Raw genomic sequence first — 22,611 nt, 5'->3', positions numbered from 1 at the left:
TCAATTTACGGTGCGTCAGCGTATTTTAAGCAGCGGTGTGGGGAGCATGCGTCAAAAACGGTACGCATACGACGCGTCACTGCGATTCCGTATCGTGACCGTTTTTTAAGCTGCGGTCTGGTCGCACCTTTACAGCTAGGGGCTCGAAAGCGCTGTAAAATTAAATATGTCGTAGTAAAGCTAAAATGCCATCAAAAACATAACTTGTAAAAAAAAACAAGTCTCTCAACCGTAAACAGTAGCAAGATCCATGTGATACCAAGTCGGTTCAATTATTCAGTTCCTACTTAAGGGACCCTCTGTCTTAATAGCTCGTTTGGTCTGTTCTGACAGAATGAATTGAATTGTTTGACATGATGCCAACGGCCACTTTCTATCACCGCACCGCTCGACGTCGGCAGGGTGTTCATCCTCACATCCTAGAGCCTAAATTGTCGCGTACTGTGCGGTTTAAGAGGAATTTCCTCCCGCGGACGCTCCAGCTGTGGAATGACCTCCCTGCCGAGGTTTTCCCGAGGGTATACAGTATGGGGTTCTTCAAAAAAGGAGTGTACAGGTTTTTAAAGGGTCGGCAACGCGCATGTAACACATCTGGAGTTGCAGGCGTCCATAGGCTACGGTGACTGCTTACCATCAGGCGGGCCGTATGCTTGTTTGGCACCCACGTGGTATTAAAAAAAAGAAAATTAAAAAAAAATATATAAAAAAATGCTGGTAACTACGAAAGCCTACACCAAGCATGGATCATCATTCGAAACGAAAGGTATAATTGAAACTAAAAACAGCAATCCCATAACAAGAACATCCATTAGATCACAAGTAATTTCTAAAGCATTTCATTAAAATACCAATGACACCCAAAAGCATCGTCAACGCCATTAACAAAACGAAGTAACAATTCAAAATTAACAGCACTTTGTTTATGATTGATGAAAACGCCCCATCACTATTTAAAACGACCCCTGACTGAATAGTGATGTGCTCGTGACGCGAGTTTACCTTTAGGTACTTACTTAGATCGGGAATGTCCCCTTGTTACCGGTGGCGGAGTGTCAATAGAACTCAATAAGGAATATCACGCGAAACTCGTAGGGGGCGCCACTACCATAATCCATCATAATCTGAGGATCTACCGCGTAACAAGAAAATCGAAATTTCTTTATCTAACCTCTCTATCACTTTTGCATATTTGAGTGAAAAAGTGACACGTAATTAAATTACGATTTTCGCGTTTCCCGGTAGGCCCTTTGTAAACAAACCGCCTTATTGCATCGATATCCTATTTTATCATTTGTGAAAACTTGTCAAAATACATTTTAAGCCACAGTATGTATAAGTTACTCTATGGTTTACGAAAGGTGCTAGTGCTGCACTCTGGCGGCAGAACATTGCAGCAATACTCCCTATTCCCGCTAGCCTGTCAAATAATTAGACAGCTAACATTAAAAAAACCAAACCTATAAATCAGACCTTCAAGAAAAGAGCGTAGGTACTTTCACCTTTAAGGCCGGCAACGCAGTTGCAATCCCTGTGGTGTTGCAGGTGTCCATGGGCTACGGTAATTGCTTCCCATCAGGCGATTTACCTTCTTGTTTGCTTGCAAAAAAACATTCCCGGGAACGCAGAAACATTCCCAGCCTTGGCACATCACTATCAATAAAAATAGCAAACTCAATCCAGTGCTAGCCACCCCAGCAATAACTATTCATAACATCTCCCCTCTCTTTCCTCTCATCGACTGTTCTGTGCGAAAGAAAGAGACGGATGGTGTAATTTATAAGTTTTGGGTATCTGTGAGATTATCTTAATGCTCGACTTGTTTTGTAGGAATTATGAAGATGCACTTTTGTAAGTTACGTTATTTGACAGCTTGCGTACATATTTACAGCTCAATTTTGTTAGTTAGGTGTAGAAATCCTTATCAATACGAGACTGAATGTCTATCAATAATTATTTATTTACAATACCAATATACTTATACAGAGGATTAATATAACTAGCTTAAATCTACAATAGACCTTTTGTATCAAGGATGCTGGCGGCATTTCCTCGTTGTATCGCAATGCTGATACGTTGTGCGAGGAAGCCGCCAGCTCTTCGGTCACCAGTTAAGTCAACTAGATGAACCAGACGCTTCCCGATTTCTGCATAAAACTAGTGCGCGCTGGGACCCCATAGACCTAGAGTTTCAAGTTGAAACTTTCAACGCCCAATAGTACAAAATGGTAGTCTGTCTGTTTGTCTGTTACTTACCTCTTTACGCTTGAATGAACCGATTTATATGAATATCGTTATGTTATGGGGATAGTGAGGTTCGGAAATTCGTATGTCCATTACAAAAAGTGTCAATTCTACTTGCCGATAGATGGCGCTGATATAAAATTTCTTAAAACCTTAGAATCACGATAATTATTATATAACTAAGCTATTGTATATCAAGTTTTAATTTAAGGTTTGTATTGTAAGTGTTAACGTTTATCCAAGAAAAACTTTGATAAATAAATGTACCATTAGTCGCGTGCCGATTGTGTGAAAGCGCTGCATTGCTATTTAATTTTGGCAGGCGCTTTTTGAAGGCGTTCATAGTTTTAATGTTCATTTTCTTGGTTAATTTTATTATACTCGATAATATTACACTAGCTAGATAATAAAATAATCATCTGACCCGTACTGGGAAGTTTACTAAGAAAAATATGCCAAAGCCTCAATGTGGCATGTATAAAAACAAATTATAATTCACCATACTTATGTCACCGTAAGACAAAATGGTTAAGGACTAAGTATTAGGTAGTTATTTAATTTTATTTTAAAAGCTAATAATGATCTGAAAGTCCCGAAACGAAAAAAGATTTAGCAAAATATTGGTTGAACCCCGGTATAGCTTATGTACTACGAGTTGGACTCTCTCTTAATCTAAAGGTAAATAATCTTAAACATTAAGAATTCCTAAGTTAGAAAGAGGAATTCGTTTCAAAACGACCAGGCCATTATCGTTCAATCAAAGCCGTTTAGAAACTCGTAGGATTCCGTAAATTACCAGTCTAGAGACCTTGCCCATTGGACACAGTCTGAATATCTAAACTAACTCGTTCTACTATCGCAAAGTACCGCATCACAGACTAGTCACCTTTTAAGGAGATGTCCTTGTCTATACCTGTGTGGAATTCGCTAACTTAACCAGGAAACAAGTTAGAGAAATAGGGTTATGTGTTTGCGACAAAATTGCGCGAAATCGTCGATTACACGCCTAGCGTAGGCGGCAGAATGAATCAGCTGGGAGAAAAATCAATAGTTTCGTCGCTTGCTTAACAACTGCACGTTTAACTAGCTTAAAATATAGTCTAGGCTTGTAACAATAAGTAAAATGTAATAATTACGTCATCGTGGCTACTGTTATAGCAATATTAAAGTCTAAATTGAAAGTTTGAGTCACTAATTATTGAGAACTAAATTAAATTTAACACCGCAGTGAATGCAGCCACAGGTGACGCGAGTATCCGAACGCACCAGATGGCGCAGTGTATCCGAGATGTTATTACATGAATGGGGCGTGTGAGTGCTTGTGACATAAAATTGTGTTTTGTGATTATTTAAACCCTAATGGAGAATAAAAACAGTAAGTAATTATAGTTAATTATATTATCTACCTAATTAATGAGTCGCGAAAATGTAGTGCTTATAGATAACGCGTAAAAATTAAGAATCCGTACATATGTCCGATCAGACGTATAACCCGACCGAATTTAGGTCGAGCTGTTCGCGGTGCACTTCCTCCCGCTCCCGTTCTTCCGCAATCGATTGGGTTACATTCCCGCCATCTTGTTGGAGCTTTCAGGATTTCGTATAAATATATCGATCGAAAGCTTACCGTAACCCAATTCCGTTTGAATTCTCGTCTATAACTAGCCTTTGGGGCAATAAACTTGTCAGAATAGCTTCCGTAGTAATTATTATTTAGTAAATGTGCAAAAACCCTTTGTTGACATAAGGATTGTCGCTTGAAACTCCTGAAAAACTTGCTTTACGGGTCAGTTTTTGGTTTAAAAAGCCAAAAAAGTTAGCTTAATGAGTTTTCCAATAGCCTCTCTCAAGGTTTTAGCGATGTTTGTTAGCATGTTTCTATGGCCTTGCCTTACGCGCCTACATCGACATACGAGGTGACATCAGAAATTTTAAATAGATTTGATCACGAATACAGTGTTTTTGGAGTGCGCGTCCTCCATCCAACAAGCTTGGGGTTTGCCTTTCATTTTGTCTTTATCTGATAAGCTCGTTATCTAATTTTGGCGTAAAAAAACTGCTATCAGGCATCAGCTGTTTTTGAAGTTTAAGAAAAAAGTAGTTTTAGGGCTGTGAAAACCGTATTCAGCCAAATATGTCACTCAATTTTCATGGTGCGTTCGAAAATCAATAATTTCACCAAAGATAAATTTCTCAATGGATATCGAAATTTAGACAGCATTCTATTAAGTGCATACAAAACATTTGACAGTCACACCATTCAATTACTATTAAATTAAAATAACCATTAAGCTAACAGAATAATCAGTGGAACATGGCATAAATATTAGTGAGAATATTACATTATGTACTACTAATGTTTGACTGCATTAAATTTAAGTTAAAATTGGTGAAATTTTAATTTACTAGATGTACTTTTTTGTAAAGATGTCAGCAAACGAGAAATACTTAAAATAATTTAAAATTCTAATGACAAGAGAAAACGAACAAATAATTTTAAAATGACTGGTTATATTATTAAAATGTATACATATTTTTGACAACAGTGACAGTGATTGAACACCAGAATGCCAGCACTGACCATTTTTAACCCCCAATGCTAAAAGTGGGGTGTGTGGTGTCAATGTCTGTCTGTGTATTTGTCTGTGGCATCATAGCTCTTTAATGGATGAACCGATTTCAATGCATTTTTTTTTATATCAAAGCGAGCTTCCTACTGGTTTGAGGAATATTAGCTTTTTCCTAAATTATGTAAGGCATTATTTGGGATGTTTTTTTTTCAATACTATGTTGGTGGCAAACAAGCACACGGCCCGCCTGATGGTAAGCAGCCACCATAGCCTATTGTGTAAAGGGTTTTTAAATTTATTGATAGTTATTAAATCTGATTGCAGAGACATAATGTCCAGAAATAATAGTCAGTTGCTGTACCTCTTAGATTATTGTCATTAATTGATAAACCAATTGTATTTCAATTTAAATAAAACACAGCTCTTAGTGATGTGGTTAATAATTAGTAATTGATATTAATGTAATCAGTTTATCCTTGTTGTACATTTATTTTCAGGATGATACTATTTATTTTATTTAAACGGGATATGATTTATGTTGTTTGAATTGTTTCATTGATCACATTACTCATAGGGCAGGAAGATCAGAATAAGAAAAATAACAGTAGTTTGTTAGTCATGCCTGATTAATGATTTAATAGTATTTCAATTGTATAACATTTTTATTGGAAAAACGGGTGCTATATTTTAACAAAATAAACTACTTTGTGGGAGATACATATTAAATGACAGCTAAAGATGTCCACTGATGACATAGAAGAGAGTGTAGGGACGCCTGGCTGGAAACAGGTGGGCTGTCAATCACGTGCTGACTTCATTCAGCCCATTTCCCTAGAGTTGGAGCTGCAGCTTACTGTCCAGCGAGTCTGATCTATTTTCCTCAAATCTGTAGGTCCACTGATGATAATTTATGCGGTTATCATACTGATTTATTTATTAACAATAAGTATATTTACATGGCTTTACAGACAAGCCAATACACCAAGAAATTAAACATTACAAAAATTACAGTATACAAAAGACGTAAAATAAAACAGGATAAAATATAGGTGACATCAAACAAAAACCATCAGACTGCATCAGATGCAGATCCACGCGCCACTCCAGTGTGTGGCTGAGACAGCACTATGCATGTATAAAGTGATGCCCCACTTGCACACCGGAGCAACATGTGGTTCACATCCACTCTGTTGTACCTGTAGTCCAGTGATTTAATTTTATAGATTTAAATAAATCATATTACAAAGCCCTCTTAGATGTCCCTATCCCACACTGTTTTTTTAAGTTACTGTTACTGAGCGGCAGGTTAGTATTTCGCCATCCAAAATTCGCGATAGTCTACTCCTGTTTCTCTAATTAGAGGGACGGGTATATAATATATCGTGGGCGAGATACTACAACACTGCTTCTGTGCTGGGTACAGATCTATGAATAAGCAGTTTCTTCTAACTAAAATCCACCCTTGGCATAGTATCCAGCCATTATTTATTATTATTATTTTTTACAAATAGGCCACAAGGGCACTTTTACACGTCAAAAACAAGCATATCAACCATTATAAAATACTATTCATTGAAAATATTAATGCAAACTACTTTAAAGTATTATTGTTTAAAGAAAAAGTAAGTGAATTATTATTACTTAGAGATGTATAAAGTGTCTAGATGTCGAATTACAAAAAATAACAATTTATGATTATGATTTTATTTTATTTCTAGGTTTAATTTTAGTTTTAATTTTGTAATATTATATTTTAGTTTAGTTAGTCAATATAGATTGTTTAAGAGCTTTATTAGAATAAATATTAGTAAAAAAATAACTAAAATAATAATAATAATAAAAACTTACAAATAAAAATCTAAAATTCTAAATCTAAAATCTATCTCTAATCTATGGTACCATTGACGACAGGTCTGGCCTAGTTGGTAGTGAGGGTTCAAATCCCAGTAAGGTCATTTATTTGTGTGATCTGTGTGATGAACACAGATAGTTGTTCCTGAGTCATGGGTGTTTTCTATGTATAATAAGTATGTATTTATCTATATACGTAACTTATATATCGTCACCCATAGTACAAGTTTTGTTTAGTTTGGGCCTAGGTTGATCTGTGTAAGATTGTCCCCATTTTTTTTATTTAAAAATACTGATGAGCTAACATTCATAACATTGTAGTTGTACACAGTGGATTGTTAAATGGTACACAAACATAATGTAACCAACGCCTACTAGGTCTGGTTTAGTTCAAATATTTGGGGACCTTGACCTGTTCTTTACTGGATTATCAGGTCACTTCATTTTGATATAAGGTGTATTCGGATAATTTTAAATACTTCAGAATGTAGGGTTTAGCCAAGGGTGGTTTCCCTTTCCAGCTTTAAGAGAAAAGGGAACAGTCGCTTCTCCATACAAACATAGTCCCCATTTTCCTCTCTGGACATTGACATTATGGAAAATATTTTTATATAATTTGTCCCTATGTTTGACTATTTTTAGATTTTTTAATTATTGAAGAAATTTTGTGCGGAAAACAGATTTCATACAATTTTCTAAATGCTGCTTAAAAATTGGAAAAAAATTATGGTTGATACGCAACAAATTGTGTCAAAATATTTTCAATAATGTTAGTATCCTATCCATAGTATCCAGAAAGGAGAATGAGGACTACGTTTTTATGAAAAGGGGATTTCGTGCGGGTCCTCCACTTCATCGTAAGGTCAACTTATTTATTGTAGATTCAGAGCAGGCGCTGGGCCTAAAAATTGTTCAAATATTAGAAGTGTACAAATCGGCTTCATGCCACCAAGCCCATGGCTGACCATTATATCTTACAACCGCCTCAGTTCAACGGTTGACCTAACATTTAAATTGAATTTAAATTAAATATTATAGGACATTATTACACAAGTCCCACCAGTAAGCTCAATAAGGCTTGTGTTGAGGGTATTATTCAATATTTATAAATACTTAAATACATAGAAAACACCTATACATGCTCATCACACGAATAAATGCCCTTACCAGGATTTGAACCCGGGACCGTCGGCTTCGTAGGCAGAGTCACTACCCACTAGGCCAAACTGGTCGTCAAACATACAACATACAAAGTCAAAATACCCAGAATGCCAATAGCTCAGCCTCTCACATTTCCAAGAAACAGTGACGCCATTGATAATGTTAAAATACGTGACCGTTGAAAGTATTGCAATTATATTAAATGACTCATCGTCTAGCTGGAATACTGAGAATTTAATTCATGGTATTATTGTGTCCACTGCTGGGTAGATTGTGAGAGTCCCAACATCTAAACTCGTACCAACTTGTACCCAGATGAAAGATGTAACTAGGTTTTTATTAGGGTTCTGTAGTCAACTAGGAACCCTTATAGTTTCGCTATGTCTGTCCGTCCGTCCGTCCGTCCGTCTGTCTGTCTGTCCGAGGCTTTGCTCTGTGATTGTTAGTGCTAGGAAGCTGAAATTTGGTATGGATATATAAATCAATAAAAATTCGATCGATTTTGTTTTATGTATTTAAATAATAATATATATAGATTAAGTTCATTGGGCAACTACAGGACCCTACACTGAGCATGGCCCGACATGCTCTTGGCCAATTTATTTATTTATTGTTTACTCGCAGAACCTCCTTGGTTTTGTACATGGAATAACGGTTTCTTTGAGCAAAACCAAGTAATATAGGAAGAATATTTACATCCTCGTACAACTGGTAATGTTATCGGTAATGTGCAAAGAAAAAATATTTCTTAATACATTACCCGGTTTTGTGCGAAGAATATTTTTTCCTTGTACATTGCTGGTAATGTAACTCGGTTATGTACGAGGAACAAGGGAAACCGGCCAGTGTAGAAGTGCCTCGGCTGAGGCGGCGCGTGCGTTTGCCTGGCCAGTTTGTGCGTGAGGAAATTGCCTCGCGCGTATGCTCGCTCTGTGTGGACCCGGCCATCTGTGAAAATTTCAACTGTCTAACTATCACGGTTCATGAGATACAGCCTGGTGACAGACGGACGGACAGCGGAGTCTTAGTAATATAGGGTCCCGTTTAACCCTTTGGGTACGGAACCCTAAAAAGGTCATCAATGCGTTAAAAAAGTAATTGCCATAACGCTACGAGAACCGCCAAATTGGCAGTTTTTCGTAATCGTCCTTAAATGAAAGATCGGTCGAGTCAATTAGGACGCGTTATCGAGAAATAAGCAACCGACTGACGTAATCGGCGCAAGGTAAAGACTGAAGCGAATTAACCACTATTTTTAGAGCTCCCGCTCGAATCTGGAATAACCTAGGGGCTAGAGTATGGGGTTCTTCAAAAAAGGAGTGTACCAGGAATTTAAAGGGTCGGCAACGCGCATGTAATACCTCTGGAGTTGCAGGCGTCCATAGGCTACGGTGACTGCTCCGTCAGGCGGGCCGTATGCTTGTTTGTCAACGACGTGGTATAAAAAAACAGAGAAAGCATTTATACATCGTCATCAGATATATCGGAGGAGGCCATGGTGTTTGACAAATATCTGAATAAAACGTCAATTACAAAGACGTTAAAGTACATGTTGTTCGCGTATTTTAGACCTTGATCGCATCGATCAGGGAAGCCACGAATATTAAAATTCGCATTCGTATGTACAACTATTCCCATCATATAGATTTTAATATATAGACAGCATTTTTCAACACTTTATACATCCCGTTCTAGGGTATCGTAAATATGTGTTGTTCTGCCTTTTTTTAATAGCTAATGAAAATAACTATGTAACAATTGGCCCCTGAGGTGCCAGTTTTTGGATTGGACCAATCACTTTCAGCTACGAAGGTTATTATTATTACTGTAGTTATTAGTACAATTCTTAATACGGAATTGGAGCAATACATCACGACTGTTCAGTTTGCTACAGATGGGTCATTATCATAATGGATATATACAGACATACTGAGGATTACTATGACTAGCTTAAATCTAAAATAGGCCCTTGAGGCATTGTACCAAGGATGCTTGCGGCATTTCCTCCTTGTATCGCATGTAAATAGCTTTGCAAATGCCACATATTACGTGATCTTTTTCTAGAAGTTAAGAATGGATATAGTAAGTTATCCTTAAAAGATAGACATTTCACATCGCGGACTTTTTTGTAGACCTATGAATGAGAAACAACCCCACCATACATTGTGTTGTTATAGCTCAAACGGATTAGGCAGCGTTTTCGATTAAAGCTCCTAGCCAGCGTGATTTTTTCCGACAACATCGTTATATTTCAAACAATTTACACAAAACCTTAACAAGTTATATACTTAAGCCTTCCTCAAGAATCACTCTATTGATAGATGAAAGTCGTATGAAAATCCGTTCAGTAGTTTTTAGTTTTGGAGTAGTTTTATAAGATGTAGTGAATTGACGTTTTCCCCTAGACTTGCGGACACTAGGTTGCGTGACAGTCGTGCACGCTCCCAATACTACTACATTAGTTTACTGTATAATAAGCTATCGATATTACAGTTTAAACAATATTAATGAGAAAAAAACAAAGGAATTAATTACGTGCCGTGATGATCAAGATGGCGCTCGAGCCGGAAATTCCTCCCTACCTGCTATATCATAAAAAAAATATTCGAACGGAACTGCCATTTATGTCGTTTTCAAGCAAAAGGTACCAAGAAGAAAAAGAAGAAGATATCTTTTTTGGAAATCGCTTAATTTAAATTTAAACTAAAACACAAATTATATTACATTATTACAAGCGTCTCTAAAAGAGTCCACATTGTCGCTTGCCATAAGGAACCTCTTAAAGCTTATTCGTATAAAGATAGAAGCAAATTTCGTTCTTATGGTAAACGACAAAGTGTTAAAAATTATCTTAAAAATGACACATTGTACTATCTGCCAAATAAATACACAGTTTAGATACAGTGATGCAACAAATATCACTAGCGATCAAAATAAATACGAAGTTCCAATGTCGTGTTTACACTACAACCTAATGCTTTGATAAAAAACTACACGAAAAAAAACAATAATAACACTGGTACTGGTGAGTCATGCGTTATGGTTGCCAACGAAACTCGTTGCTTCCTCTCCATCTTTTTATAGCACCTATTGCCGGCACTAATAAGATACAACATTTTCTATACTTTCAATAGTTCGAGCGCTTTTACGATGTAGGACATGTTCAGATATTTATGAGCACCTTGGTGGCTCCGATATATCGTCGTTGCGCTTGTAAATTGGCTACTTAACTGTTTTTTGTAAATAATGTCAAACGATCTTGATTTTCCTGAGGATCAAATGTCTATATGGGACTCATGGCATTTAAGCCACACAAAGGTCAGAAATTAGAGTTAAAGTCTGACGCTCGCACTCGACGATTGAAACACCTCTAACAAAATGATAAGGTGATGTGACATCACATCATATAAGTCTGTCCTAAATGTATGGAAGATCAAGGAAATTGCCATTTTGGCCCTGAAATATTGCGTTTATGTGTATAGTTGTCATACAATTAATTTTTCAATAAAATGTAAGGAATCGAATGGTACTATTTTCTTTTCTATTTTTGAAAGACAAAAAAAAAACTTTTTTTGAGATTTTGGAGCCTTGTATTTTTTTATAATCTCAATATAATTTTTTAAATTCCTATTTTTTATAATGGATGGCTCATTTTCTATCCATTTAACTAAATTTTGTTATAATATTCAACATGTGTCAAGTACCCAATTCTGTCAAACGAATCTTGTTTTTAACCGACTTTACCGTATAACCGAGATTATTAATTCGACCGTATTTGCCAATTGAATAAAATGTCTAACTAAACCCCCTCCCCATGGCCATCGGCCTTATGATTATGACACTTTTTGGTATATGGAGATTCTGTTCCATAAATCTACCTTCCATTGACCGTACCACAGGCAGGTGTCAACATTTAACCATGTTTATAGCTATTTTTTTAACTCTAAGGACCTGATTCACAATGTCCAAGTATTGGATAGCTAATTAACAAATAAATTAACTGCCAGATAAAATATTTTTTTTTAGCACTTTTTACCAGTTAAGCTTTTTGAAGATTGTGAAACGCCAACGATGACTATTCTTTTTTTTTTAATACCACGTCGGTGGCAAACAATCATACGGCCCGCCTGATGGTAAGCAGTCACCGCAGCCTATGGACGCCTGCAACACCAGAGATGTTACATGCGCGTTGCCGACCCTTTAAAAACCTGTACACTCCTTTTTTGAAGAACCCCATACTGTATACCCTCGGGAAAACCTCGGAAGGGAGCTCATTCCACAGCCGGAGCGTCCGCGGGAGGAAATTCCTCTTAAACCGCACAGAGCGCGACCATTTAGGCTCTAGGGTGTGAGGATGGACATTGGACACCCTGCCGACGGCGAGCGGTGCGGTGATAGAAAGTGGCCGTTGGCATGATGTCAAACAATTCTTCAGAACACAGCCCATTGTACAAGCGGTAGAACACACACAAGGAGGCAAAGTCTCTCCTTAGACTTAAAGGTTCAATGCCGCTTGTGAGTTTGGGATCGTCGACGATAAGTACAGCGCGCCCTTGGACTGAGTCCAAGGGTCCAAGCTGGCATCCAGGTGCTCCTGCCCAAAGGTGACAGCAGTACTCCATATTCGACAGATAAGTGGCAAGTAGCTTATTCAAGACCAGTGTTGGCCGAACCCGAACATTAATGTCAATTGCATTGACGCAGGACTTTACTTACACATTGTGCAACAGACCCTTGAACTGTGACAGATATAGACTATATTTCAATCTTGCGCTTATTTCAAAAAGAGTTACAGCATCTTGGTCTATTGTTGTGGGTTTTACCTGTCTCTAGGCGTGGGTGTTGCTATCTATAACTTTTCTTACAGTCGCCCACTTATGTTAAGAACTTTATTATAAATCGATCGATAAGTACGTTTCTCTCACTGTGGTCATTTGTACAATATGGTGTTTTACGACTACTACTTATAATACACCATGGGCTCATATAACCCGACATATTTTGAAGGTGTATTCTGGGCCGCATTCAAAACACTAGTACCTACGCCAATTCTGGGGATTAGTTGTCAAGTGGACCCCAGGCCGTAGCAAAATGCCGGGACAGCGCGAGGAAGTTTATTATTATTCTTGACCGCATTCAGAGACTAAAATTTCATACAGTTTCCTGAAATCGGTCTTGTTTTAGAGATAATGTCAAGTTTTGTAAAAAATTGTATCTGTAATAACTCAGTGAAAAACGCCTTTTGGCTGCGAAGCTGCCACTATGTGACTGGGTTTAGACATACCTATTGACAGACATTAAGAGCAATTCCTAGCTGAGCAACTTTACAAATCTTGAATTTTTGAAGCTATGTTTCTGTCGCGCTGCGGTGGGCGGGAGCCGGAGCTATCTAAGTGTGAGTGCGCGCACACAGACGCGAGACTCGTGCGCTCGCTCATTGCGCGCCGTTCCGTCGACATCGCCCGCGAGCCAGACGGAATTTATTCTGCGCTGCCCGACGCAAGTTGTTTTTGTTGTTACCACGTAATATTGTTTTTCATTTTTATATTATACTGTATCTATTACACCCTAATACCAAGCACCCTATCACCTGTACTAAATGTATTTTACACCTGTGATGACGAAATAATAAATGATTGATTGATTGATTGATATTAATTACCATATAGGTAAAAACTGCAAAAAAGAATGATGTCTCAGCTTCGGTTGTCGTCGTACAGTCAAGTGCAAAAATATGTATCGAAAGAATCGTCGCATAAATATGGTACTACGCTCTTATTACACTGGAATAAGATGCTATGGGACATATTTTTGAGTAAGATGTGTACACCCATATTTTTACACTTGACTGTACCTATCCGTATCAGTAAGTTGGGAGTGATCATGGTGTGTTGTGAAATTTTGTAAGTAGGTTTAAATATACCTATGGTTAAACTACAATCTATTTAACTTGTAGTACGATGGGGCTAAACTTGGGCCGCCTTATTGAAGAACGTTTATATCGCAATGACAATCTGGGTAAAGTATATTGGGATAATGCCGGACAATTTTGGTACCAATTGAGAGAACTCGTGAAAAAATGATTTTTCGAGATCTCAACACGTGACAGATTCTTGAAGTACGTAGCGAATCGTTAAATAATAACCGTAGATTCGGCCTGAATTTTGGTAATCTTCAATATAGAACGGTTTTAGTTTTGTACCTGTGTAAGATGTCGAGACATACTTTTTTTTAGGGTAACGAGTGTTTTGCCATCAAGGGAGAACATTGGATGGTGAAAAAAAGTTGCTTCTAATGGAAAGAGAATAAGGTATCACAAAGAAATGGGTCCGGTGTCTACCCTTTTGTATCCGATCTTAACCCGGATACAAAAATTGGTAAAATTGTGGCTCTCAAACTTTGATACTTATGTCATAAGGCAATTTGATAAGTAAACAATGTGCTAAGAAACCTCTAGATTGTAAGGTTTACCCGAAGTAATAAAAAAAAACCACTAAAATAATAGATACGTTGCGTAGTTTTGACAATTTAAGATTTCGTGAACTGTACAGGTTTAGGGAAAGTGTAAATGTATTGTTTATTGAATGGAATGTACTGGAAGATATTAAGTACTTAAGTAGGAGGGACAAAAATCAAAATAAAAAATAATCGTGCCGTCATTTTTAATGAAGGTCGCCAAAAAAATAAGAATCAAACTTAGAAATCAAAAAGACTAAGTAGTTCTTAAAAAGGTCAAGGTCACTGAGAGCCCATCTTGAAGTATGGAAAATAATTAAAATTGCGATTTTGTTGGTTTAATTTTGCAATTATGTATATATATATATATATATATATATATATATATATATAGTTGATATACAATTTTTTTTTTTTGATAAAATGTAAGGATCGTATGTAAAGAGTAAAGTAAATATATAGGAAAAGAGGGCCCTCTTGAAGCATTTTAAGGAAACTAATTTCGAAGCCCTATCTCTATTTTGTATCCGAAACTAGCAATGTATGTATGCGTGCACATCTAAATATGCATCCGTATGTGTAGGTACTTTATTGCGAACAATTGCTCATTTGCTATCTATTTTACTCGATTTTGTTATAAATTTCAACATGTATCATCATCCCTATACAATATAAATACTCTTTATTGCACACCTCAATAAAAGAAAACAATACAAAAGAAAACATACACATAAGCACAGGTAAACAACATGCGGTCTTATCGCTAAAAGGCAACCTTTGGGTTGCAGAAATTAAAAAAATTACATTGTCAGTAACCGTCGCGCTGGTAGTGGTACTGGATAAAAATAATGGTACGAAAGTGTGATCAAAAAAACAATAAATGTGATAATTAAGGTCAGTAGGTAAATTGAAGAAAATTTAAAGTTTGATAATCACTGCTGTTTTTTAAATAGGTAAAGATCTGATTGTTTCTGGTCCGATCTTTACCTGGAAGGGTCAAGATCGGATATCGGTCTACAGCAGTGCTAGGTCTGTTAACACAATTACAAAAACAAACACAGTTTCATCACAATACGCAAAATAAATTACAGAGCGAAGATCGGATAGAAGGAAGAATTCGCGAAATTTACCTTGCTCTCTGTGATTGCACATAGCACAAGCCCGACTCCCTGAGTGACGCGGGGGCACTGACAGTCGAGGCGCAATGAAATGGCGTCTTACACAATGTTGCCAACATTAAAAAATAAAGCCAAATTAGGGGGAAATGAATGTCCTACGTTCTTCACCCGCATCCGGTATTTACCCAACATACCTTAATCGTTGAACCGCCGCATTTCAAAATGGCCCTTATTTTGATATCGGCTAGCCGTAATGTAATACGGCGGATTATACAATACGACTGCGATACTTATATATAAATCCCCTCGTCAATGTAATTTCATTAAATTTGCTATCTAGTGGCAAACATCAAAGTAGTTATCTTTTACTTGTGACGCACAAGTGTGAGCAATGTAAAATACTATATTTCTAAAAAAAATTGCCTACTACGTAATAAAAGAAAATGTGATTATTAAATTATAATACGAAAGGTGGTCAAATCGCAAAATGCTGTCGTTTTATTTAAAATAATGAAATAATTAGACCAGTTCCGAAAGTACCGGGAAATCCCGGTTCTTTAAAACAGTACCGGTTCTGCAATCCCTAATAAGGATGTTATGCCCATCACTATTCCTTCTGTGTACGTATATTTAGAAACTGTCTCCGCCTCCAATTCGTGCGATAAGGACAACTGCAGCTCGGACCGAAATTCACTCGCAAAAAACTCAAAAATCGAGGTTTCGCTCTCGACTGTTTCCTCCTCCAAAACGCAACTAATCATTATGAAATTTTGGAAATTACAAGAGGAAGAAATAATCTATGCCGCTATGTTTTGATTTTTTGGATATTTTTTGTCATATTTGTATACTGTGCCTTTTTTTACAGCCAATTCAATTTAGCCGTTTTTGCGATTTTCGAGGCGCTGTATCTTTCTTAAAAATAAAATAATCCAAAAAAGCAAAACATAGCGGCACAGATATTGATGATATTGATCTTATTTGAAAAAATCACTGCTCTAGGTTAAAAATCCAGGGAGGAATCAGTCGAGAGCGTTTGTATGGAAAAATCGCAACTAGGAATTCCTCTTAAAGTTTTAGAGGAAATTCGCAAAATTAATCAGTAAATAAAAAATTAAAATATCTTATTCGTTGCAGATTTTTTTTCGCTAAGATATGAAAAAAATAACGTGTCGTGTGCAGCAAACACACACACACATTTTTTTGCAAATTTGACCAAAAAGTCATATAACATTTTTTGCTCTATATGACCTCAAGAATACGTGCTTAAAATCTGTCTGTCTGTCTGAATATCGGTGTTTATTTCTGGGGCATTCTACAAATAGGTGTATTTTGTCCGGCAGAAATCTGTATGATATAGGGTTCAATTTAAAGCTGTTATCAGACGTTATGGTGCCAAATATTTTAGCTTATCAGAAGTATTAAAAAACACCGTCTCGCACCCGACCCTGTGGATCGAGACCCTTTGGTTACAAATCTTACAAAATGCAGGCATAAATAATTGAATATTAAATTCAATTTCAATTTATTCAATATTGTATTATACAAGACAAGTAACAGTATTTTTTCAGAGAAGCAGTTAATGAAAAAAATATGCTTCTTCTAATAATGGCTTTAATTTATGGCTTTATGACAAAGTATTATGACAAAATCCAACCGGCCTAGTGGGTAGTGACCTAGTGACCCTGCCTATGAAGCAGATGTTCCTGGGTTCGAATCCCGGTAAGGTTATTTGTATGATGAACACAGATATTTGTTCTTGAATCATGGGTATTTTCTCAATGTATTCATATATTATATATGTATATCGTTGTCTGGGTACCCACAACACAAGCCTTGAGCTTACTGTGTTGAATTGACTGAGGTTGGGACGAGTGACGTCATATTATGACGAGATAGGGACGAGTGACGTAATATTATGACGAGATAGTGACGAGTCATTATTCTCGTAATGACACAAAAACAACAACCTTAAGTGACCTAATAACGCTATACTCCAATAATATTTTTAACATTAAAATTCGCACCAAGTACTGTATCGACCGTAAACTGAAGTAATAAATACTATATTTGATCGTGATGATGTTATTAAAGTGCAAAATAAGGTTATTTTGTATGTTAGTATGTCAAGGATTGTATGGAAGAATACATTTGTTTTGATTGAGCTTTGGTTTTGCGATTTGTATTTGTGTAATTATTGTATGATACATTGTTTATATTTAATTGTTTGTGGTGAGGAAAATTCGTAGAAATATATGGTTCATTCATAAGTGATGAGGTAAAATTATGGAGAACATCAAGTTCATTAATAATTACACAGCTAAGCTGCCTCGCACAGAGAACCATGGAATGAACAGTCGCTCGCGGTATTTCGTGAATAATATGATCTTAGCCAAGAAAACAGCGTACTCCCATCTTAGGGCACTTACTAACCCTACCAAGTTCAGGTACCTGATGGCCTACCGCGAAAACCGGAATTCGAAAATTGCGGGGATCTTTCTCTTTTACTCTCACTAAGACGTAATTAGAGTGACAGAGAAAAATACCCGCAATTGACGAATTTCGATTTTCGCGGTAGGCCCTCTGAAGTGCAGGCCCTTCTTTGAGGTGCGGAAACATTTTGTTAGGTTCAGATGCCGACTAGTACTATACCTCAATGCCTGACGCCAAAATTTAAAATAGGTCGTCATAAATTTCTACTCAGCTTCCTTAGGAGATTTGAATTAAAATAATGGTCAAACATCGTAAATCTTACTAATAAACATGTAAATTATTTAATAAATGTATATGTTTGGATGAATTCTAGACTCGGAAGTTTTTTAAGAGCAGAGTCGCGTGCTTCAAATTTAGGTTCAAAAGATTCGAGTTTTACCAACACTCTTCTTCTTCTTCTCCCGGCAAATTGCCACGGCTCATGGGAGCCTGGGCTCCGCTTGACAACAAATCCCAAGATTTGGCGTTGGCACTAGTTTAGTTTTTACGAAAGCGACTGCCATCTGACCTTACAACCCAGAGGATAAAACTAGGCCTTGTTGGGATTAGTCCGGTTTCCTCACGATGTTTTCCTTCGCCGAAAAGCGACTGGTAAATATCAAATGATATTTCGTACAGAAGTTCAGAAAAACTCATTGGTACGAGCCGGGGTTTGAACCTGCGATCTTCGGATTGCAAGTCGCACGCTCTTACCGCTCGGCCATCAGCGCTTTCGAGTTTTACCAACACTATAGTAACCAAATTAAAACTTGTAAATATAGTTCGTATTTAGTCCCTTGCACGAATCAGGCAAAGCTGTCCGTTCGTTCGCTCCACTTTGCCGATTGCCTCACATCCGGCGCGCGCGTCCCACGCCGCCGCCGCGCGCCGAAAGGTCGGCGAAAGCTGCTCAGAGCCCTATAAGGGCGGTGTGACCACCAATGCCACCATACGGAGTAATCTCCGTATGGTAAAATATGCATGTGCTTCTTAGTTAAACTCCATCTTGTGTACCATATTTTATGCAATATAAAGATATTTGATATTTGGTGTACCCAACACAAGAGTGGTAGAAATCTATTTGACGGGCCCCTCACTCAATTCCAGAATTAGGAGAGTTCCTATAATTGGTTTCCTGTATGTACTATTCTTTTTGTTAATGTCACAGCTGAGCTGTTGGTCCTCGAAATAAAAAACGGAGATTCTTTGTAGCCTAAACGTCACCCACGATGTTGTTATTTTATTGTAAAAGAACAGCTTGCAATAAAATTGTACATAGTAAAATAAAAGTAAAAAAATATTTGGAGACAATCTTACCCAGATTGACCTAGCCCCAAACTAAGCAAAGCTTGTACTATGTGTACTAGGATATACATACGTATATAGATAAACACATACTTATATACAGAGAAAACACCCATGAGTTAGGAACAAATATCTGTGCTCATCGCACAAATGAATGCCCTTACCGTGATTCGAACCCGGGACCATCGGCTTCATAGGCAGGCTCACTTACCCACTAAGTAGGCTAGAGACCGGTCGTATACATTCATACATACAGTAAAATTAATAATAAAGTAGCCAAAACAGTTTCCAATAATAAAATAAATCACAAATGCTCAAAGGGAACTTATTACAATAGAGCAAACAAAAAAGTAAAAACCTAGTTATTAAGTGGTGGTGGAGGTGCTGGGATTATTAACGCCCCGCATACCGGAGCGGCTTGCGGATCCGCATCTAATGTGAAAATCACCTTTACTTAATGTGTAGATAGTAAATAGAGGTGCACCATAAACTACATACATATTTACAAACAAGTTGCATAAACAGTGTGCGTTCCACATTCAATAACAACTGTCGCGTGCCATATCGGCGCCGGCGCATACACCACGTGCGCGTATTTAGGGCGCGTTTACACTGAGAGCAACGCAATCACAGACAATAAAAAGTAGTTTTCTTTTTTCTGTGGTTGTAATCGTGGAGATTGTCACATAATAGATTAGACAACTGCGTACAGAATTCGCACATTTATAGTTGGCGCATAGTTTTCCCATTCTTCTTGGTCTGGGCAAGTTGGCCTTGGTAAGAAATAAATGAAAATAAAATTAGCCTTTATTGCTGTTTAACACAATAATAAAATAAGTACTATGTGGGTACCTTTACTTCTTCTTTGTCCTCGCCTTGTCCCATTTCAGTTGGGGTCGGCTCTCCTAATCAATCTTCGCCAGGCCATTCTATCCTGGGTCGTCTGTGGGTCTAACTGGGCTGACTTTAGATCTTGGTTTATTTAGATGCCCACGTGTCTCAGGGCCTGCCTCGTCATCTCGGTCCGGTTTCAATGTCAAGCACTGTTCTCGTCATGTGCTCTTTTGGGCGTCTCATTACATGACCATACCACCTCAATCTAGACTCACATTCAATTCAATTCAATTCAATAAGCCTTTATTTAACAATCTTATTCTAGTTTACAAAATATAATAAACATCTTATTTCCTAGTTTCACTTATCTTATACTTTAAAACTATTACTATATATCGATGCTCAGTTTCAGACATCGGAGCCGAGATTGTCTTGCTTTCCAGCATAGGCCTCCCCCAAGTTTCTCCAAAGTTCCCGATCATGGGCTTTTCTCCGCCAAGTGGCACCAGCAAGAGCTTTGAAGTCGTCCTCCCATCTTCGTAGAGGTCTATGATTTTTTCTGCCACCTTCCCTAGGATACCAATCAGTCACTTCTTTGGCCCATTTGTCATCCTTGCATCTAAGTATGTGACCTGCCCACTTCCATTTGGTTTTTTTGATAGTATATGAAACATCTTTAACACGTGTTCTTCTACGTATGGTCTTTAAGTTGACACGATCTTTTTTTCCGTTTCCGGTGTCTTATAAACAATACTAATGTCAAATTTCTCCTCGATATTTTATTAAAAAGTAGACGAAAAACATCACAAAACTTACGCTGGAATCTAGCAACATACACATAAAAGAAGAGAGAATATATCAGTATAAAGGGCACACTGAAGTTAACCACTTCCATGGAATAAAAACACAAGTGAGTACGATAATTATTTGAGGTTATCCCCAATCACTAAGAAATATAACGACATAACAACACGTACGAACTTAGCGTCAGGTTGACTGCACCAACTTAACAAACCTAACTGTACGTTCCGTTTTACGCATTATACACGGCGTTTAGTTTTTGCAAATGGCGGAAAAAATATCAGAAGAAAATATTGCGATTTTAGTACAAGCAATGAAACTAGAATTTGAGAAGCAAACTACACAAATAACAAACGCTGTTTCGGACAAAATTATGCAGAAAATAGATGAAAAAATTAATCCCTTAGTGGAAGAGAATAAAAACCTAAAAGTGGAAATTGAGTCCTTGAAGAGGAAAGTAAACCACCTCGATTATATGAATAGGAAATATAATATAATAATACACGGCGTAACAGAATCCGAAAAAAATTACGCAGAACTTCAGAAGAAGATCGTGGAAATTTTTGAGACACTGGCTGTCCAAATTGATAACTATGACATAAGAGAAATGAAAAGACTCGGAATAAAAACTACAGGAAAAACAAGAGCAATATTGATGTCCCTCACAACGCTTAGCAAAAAAATTGAAATTCTTAAGAAAAAGAAAAACATGCCCAATAACATATACATAACCGAAGATTTTACAAAGGAAACTCTAGAAAAAAGGAAAACTCTACAACAACAACTTGTTCAAGAAAGAGGAAAAGGGCATGAAGCTTACATAAAGAACAATAAAATTATTATAAAGCAAAAAGAAAACGAAAAAAGGAAACGAGATATGTCTACCTCGCCCTCACCCACAGCCTCACAGCAAGAAAGAGAAAGATCCATTATTGCCCCAGCTAAGTTGACAAAAACCGACCCTTTTGCTTATATGAGAGCCAGGTCAAACTCAGCTGCAGGGACATCATCATCAAAAACAAACCCATAGGATACACTAGACATCGGAAACAGAGATAATACAACATTAGCTAAGGAACAACAATCAAAAATAAATTACGTCCCCAATACGGTTGGTCACCGTGGGGAGACAGACCAAAACCCCCCAAAACTTCTCAACACACCGGAAGGAAAAAAGAATAGAAAAAAAAAAAAACCACACATTTTCATTGCGACTCTGAATGTAAGAACATTAAAAAGCCAAGAATCACTGTATGAACTGGAGCACGCGCTCATTGCAATTAAATGGGATGTACTAGGCCTGAGCGAGATTCGTAGATCCGAAGAAAAAATTGAAGAACATGAAAATTTTATATTTTACTACAAGAATGAAACACCAGGACGTTACGGAATAGGCTTCTTAGTCAAAAAACATTTTAAAAGTAGAATTAAAGAATTTATAGGAATCTCCGACAGAATAGCAATCTTAAATATAGATTTACATGGAGATGAACAATATACATCGGTAATACAAGTATATGCACCAACAGAGAGTTCTAAAAAAGAAACGAAGGATGATTTCTATCATGTTCTTAAATCTACAGTCGAAAATCTAAAAAACACAATCATTATTATGGGCGATCTAAACAGCCAAATAGGAGATCGTTATCCAAATGAAAGTAAATTTATAGGACCCTATACAACTGGAAAACGAAATGATAATGGGCAAAGGCTTGTAGATTTCGTACAACAACAAAACTTATGCATTATGAATAGCTTCTTTAACAAAAAAAATAGCAGAAGATGGACATGGATATCGCCCAATG

General features: G+C 37.1%; 1 protein-coding gene across 1 annotated transcript in view; it reads left to right on the top strand.

Annotated features, from left to right (window-relative positions):
- Positions 1 to 3,329: 3,329 nt before the first annotated feature.
- LOC133532287 (talin-1) overlaps positions 3,330 to 22,611 on the top strand; it is a 165,395-nt gene continuing 146,113 nt past the window's right edge. The window contains exon 1 of the mRNA XM_061870891.1: positions 3,330 to 3,616. The gene's annotated coding sequence lies outside the window, so the exon portion shown is untranslated. The remainder of the gene's footprint in view (positions 3,617 to 22,611) is intronic.

This window comes from Cydia pomonella, chromosome 26 (assembly GCF_033807575.1).
Source record: "Cydia pomonella isolate Wapato2018A chromosome 26, ilCydPomo1, whole genome shotgun sequence".
Taxonomy (NCBI): Eukaryota; Metazoa; Arthropoda; class Insecta; order Lepidoptera; family Tortricidae; genus Cydia; species Cydia pomonella.
This window is presented reverse-complemented; position numbering and strand designations above follow the sequence as displayed.